Below are 4,707 nucleotides of genomic sequence, written 5' to 3' on the forward strand. Positions count from 1 at the left end.
GGATTTTATTCATTTATTTGACAGAGAAAGCGAGAGAGCACAGCAGGGGGAGGGGCAGAGGGAGAGGGAGAAGCACCTTTGCTTTTGCTCCTTTCTTTCTCTGCAGTCCTCTTCCCTCTCCTCTTCGCCTAACTAAGGCTTATTGACCTTCAGATTTCTTCTTTTTTTTTAATCTTATTATGTTATGTTAGTCACCCCACAATACATCATTAGTTTTTGATGTGGTGATCCACGATCCATTGTTTGCGTATAACACCCAGCGCTCCCTGCAGAACGTGCCCTCCTTAATACCCATCACCGGGCTAACCCATCCCCCCTCCCCCCTCCCCTCTAGAACCCTCAGTTTGTTTCTCAGAGTCCACAGTCTCTCATGGTTCATCTCTCCCTCCAATCCCCAGCCTGACCTTCAGATTTCAACTCAAATGTCACATCCTTAGGAAAGCCGTCCTGGAAATCTCCCGGCAGGTTGTGACAGCCCAGCTCCTACCGCAGCCTTGATTGCTCCCCTCCTTGTGGGAGCGGACCGTTCTGCCCATCGGCTGCACCCGTCTAGAGGGGTGGCTTGTTCTCCTGCCCCACAGATCTAAGCGCTGCACCTGCCTTTGGCCAACCAAATACAACAACAGTGGTGAGTTCTTTAGCTCTGAGCTGAAGCCTTAAATTGACCTGGAAACATCTGCTTTTGCACGAGGGGATGCCAACCACCACATGAGAAGCTGGATCCACGGAGACACTCCCCTCCCCCCGCCCGCAAGGCCACATGGAGGAGACTAAAGGCCCCAGCGGACAGTTAGCTGTTTCACAGTATAGATGGTTCCATAGCTGTTGTTTGTTTGAACTATTCCACTATTGGTGGACATTTAAATCATTTTTCTGTTATAAATGTTGCAATAAAGATAACTTCATATGCCTCTTAATGCACACATGTAAGTGCTTCTCTAGGGTAGACACTGAGGAGGGATAGCACTAAATCACAGTGAATATGCACTTCACTGGATATGCATAGAAACTGCCACATTGTTTTCCAAAACACTTTTACCAATACTGGTAGATAATTGTCCTACAACATAGCCAACTTTGATTTTATCAAACTTCAAAAATATTGCCATTTTATTTTTTTTAAGATTTTATTTATTTATTTATTTATTTATTTGACAGAGAGATAGAGAGTCAGAAAGCACAAGCGGGGGGTGGGGGGGGTTGGAGACAGAGGGAGAAGGAGCTCGATCCCAGAACCCTGGGATCAGGACCTGAGCCGAAGGCAGACACTTAATGACTGAGCCACCCAGACTCCCCCAAAAATACTGCCATTTTAATAGATTTAAAATGGTACGCCATTATTTAATTTGTATTTTCCTAGTTGAGAATGAGGATGGGCACCTTTTTATATGTTTATTAGCTATATATACATATATTTCTCCTTTTATAAATTTCCTGTTCTTATCCTTTGCCCATTTTTTTTAACTAGGTTGCTTCTTTTTCTTATTGATTTCCAGGAAAGTTTTATGTATTCTAAATATTACCCTTTTATTACACATGCTACAAATATCTTTACCTGTCTATTGTTACATTACAATTCGTTAAGAATGTCTTTTTTATTAAAAAAAAAAGGTTTTAAATCTTGGGAAAAATAAAATGAGACAAAATCGGAGAGGGAGACAAACCATAAGAGATTCTTAACTATAGGGAACAAACTGAGGGTTGCTGGAGGGTGGGGGTGGGGTGGGAGGATGGGGTAACTGGGTGATGGACATTAAGGAGGGCACGTGATGTGATGAGCCCTGGGCGTTATATGCAACTGATGAATCACTGAACTCTACCTCTGAAACTAATAATACATTATATGTTAATTAAAACATTAAAAAAAATAGAACTATCCTACAATCCAGTAATTGCCCTACTGGGTATTTACCCCCAAAATACAAAAACACTAATTTAAAGGGATGCATGCATCCCTATGTTTATAACAGCATTATTTATGATAGCCAAATTATGGAAGCAGCCCAAGTATCTACCAATAGATGAATAGATCAAGATGTGATGGTTGCTTGCTTTGAAGATGGAAAAAGGGAGTCAGGAGTCAAGGAATGTGGGGGCCTCTAGAAACTGGGAGTGGCCTTCAGCTGGTAACCAGCAAGGAATGGGCACTGCAGTCTTATAACCATGAAGAACTGAATTTCACCAATAACTTGAATGAGCATGAAACCAATTCTTTCCCAGATCCTCCAGAAAGGAATGCAGCCATGTTAACACCTTGATTTTAGCCTATGGGTGAGACCCATGTCAGACTTGTCACCTAGAGAAAATAGGTTTGTATTGTGTGAGGTGCTAAGATTGTGATGCTCTATCACAGTGGCCGTAGAATCTAAGCCAGCAAGGGAGGACAGGAGGAATGTGGAAGGGGGCCTGAGAGGGGCTGCTGAGATGCTCTATTTCTTGATCCAGTTATGTGAATATGCTTACTTTGTGGAAATTCACTAGCTGGACACTTATAATCTGGGCAAGTTTTTGCACATAGGTTATAACACAGTAAAAAAATCTACATTAAAACAAGCCAATGTAAGGGTTTGTTATTGAGATTAATGCTATAGGTCATGAGGGAGTCATTAATCTTAGGGCCTCTGAGAAATACACAGAGTTCCTCCTGGAATTGCTCACTGGAGAGGCAGTAGGTAGCCTCCCTCTCCCTTTGTCAGAAGGTTGCCTCTGTGGGCATTGATTGCCTCAGACTTGTGGGATGTGTTGGCTAAGAAGGATCCTTAGGAACCAAGGAATGTTTTGGGGAGAATTCTGGAAGATACTCTGTATGCACTTGAGCTGTCAACTTCCACAGTGCCCACCCCAGATGCAGCTGAAATCTGAGGTAGGCCAAAGGGATATGGTGTGGCTACCAGAGACCTTTGTAAAACAGGTCAATCCTACCCATAAATGTGCAGAAAATCCTGAACAAAGTATTAGCAAACTGAATCTAGTGACACATGAAAAAGATTAATATACCATGTCCTAATTGTATGTGGTCCAGAAATCCATGCATAGCTTAATATTTAAAATCAATCAATATAACTTATGCCATCAACAGAGTAAAGAATAAAAATCAAATGACCATCTCCATAGATTCGTGAAAAAATACTTGATAAAATTCAATTATCTATTCATGATTTTTTTATTTAACAGTTTATTATGATTTACAGGTGTCATTAAAAAAAAAAATCAGTCCAGGGGCGCCTGAGTGGCTCAGGCGTTAAGCGTCTGCCTTCGGCTCAGGTCATGATCCCAGGGTCCTGGGATGGAGCCCTGCATCAGGCTCCCTGCTCCACGGGAAGCCTGCTTCTCTCTCTCCCACTCCCCCTGCTTGTGTTCCCTCTCTCGCTGTGTCTCTCTCTGTCAAATAAATAAATAAAATCTTTAAAAATAAATAAATAAATAAATAAATAAATAAATAAATAAATAAATAAATAAATAAAATTTTAAAAATCAATCCATTAAACCATGTAGAAATAAGTATGCAAGAAGTCTGCAAAACAAAACATACATGTTTAAGTAGAGGGATTATCTGAAATTCCAGATTTTTTAGTCACTTCATTATTTTGCTATGGCAGCCAAGTAATCCTTAACTTCAGTAGGAGTAAGCATCCTGAATCCGGCTTCATTGCAGATTCCAACCTCTATGTTATCTTCTGTCATTTGCCCTTCAAAGCTTTCCTTTAGGGTTAATAATGGCTGTGTGAATGGCATCTTTAAGTCCCAGGTCTTCGTTATGTCTTTTCTTGAGGGAAGTTTTCCCATTCACATAGTTCTTTCCCATTGCTGTGGCTTTCTAGAAAGAAAGCTCCAGGTGGATCTGACTGAAATAAATACGGTCGCACCTCATTCTAACCACAAATTAGTAAGGAAACTCCAAATGGACAAACATCACATGAATGAGTGTATTCTTGCATCACAAAAGCTACTCTCTGTACCAGCTGAGTTGTGGGAATGGGTTCTTGGTAAATCAGATAGTATTGCTGAACTGGTTTCCGAGCTCTGTGCTCAAGCTCTCTGTAACCTGGGCCCAAGCCACACTATACACCAAGCCTATGTGCTTGGTAACTGGTTCCACTTTGTGTACAGTACACTTCGCTCACCATACAGAGCGGATTTCTGTTTCTTCTCAGTTGCTAAAACCACACCATTTGCAGCTTTATTTTATTTTTTTTAAGGTTTTATTTATTTATTTGACAGAGAGAGAGAATGACTCAAGGGCACTCATTATCATTACTCCATTTAACATTGCATGGTGGGTCCTAGTTGATTTAATAAGTTGAGGAAGCTAATTAACAAGAATATTAGGTAATCATAATAATTACACATATAGTGAGATACACAGAGAGACAAAGAGATGAAGAAAAATGGGGTACCTGGGTGGCTCAGTCAGTGAAGCGTCTGCCTTCAGTTTAGGTCATGATCCTGAGGTCCTGGGATTGATCGGGTTCCCTGCTCCATGGGGAGCCTGCTTCTCCTTCTCCCTCTACCATCGTCCACCCTGCTTGTGCTCTCTGGCTCTCTCTATCTCTCTGTCAAATAAATAAGTAAAATCTTTAAAAAAAAAAAAAAGAGAGATGAAGAAAGAGAATCCAACCTAATCTACATATAATCTTTTGCAAGGTCACTGTATTTAAAGTTATCATGCAAGAATCAAATCTATATTTTATTAACAACAGCAATGAG

General features: G+C 40.8%; 1 pseudogene; it reads right to left on the reverse strand.

Annotated features, from left to right (window-relative positions):
- Positions 1-3,582: 3,582 nt before the first annotated feature.
- Positions 3,583-4,182, reverse strand: LOC123847046 (proteasome subunit alpha type-2-like; annotated as a pseudogene).
- Positions 4,183-4,707: the final 525 nt, after the last annotated feature.

This window comes from Mirounga angustirostris, unplaced genomic scaffold (genome assembly GCF_029215605.1).
Source record: "Mirounga angustirostris isolate CCGP_5_RB_7025 unplaced genomic scaffold, mMirAng1.0.hap1 SCAF_6, whole genome shotgun sequence".
NCBI classification, from domain to species: Eukaryota; Metazoa; Chordata; class Mammalia; order Carnivora; family Phocidae; genus Mirounga; species Mirounga angustirostris.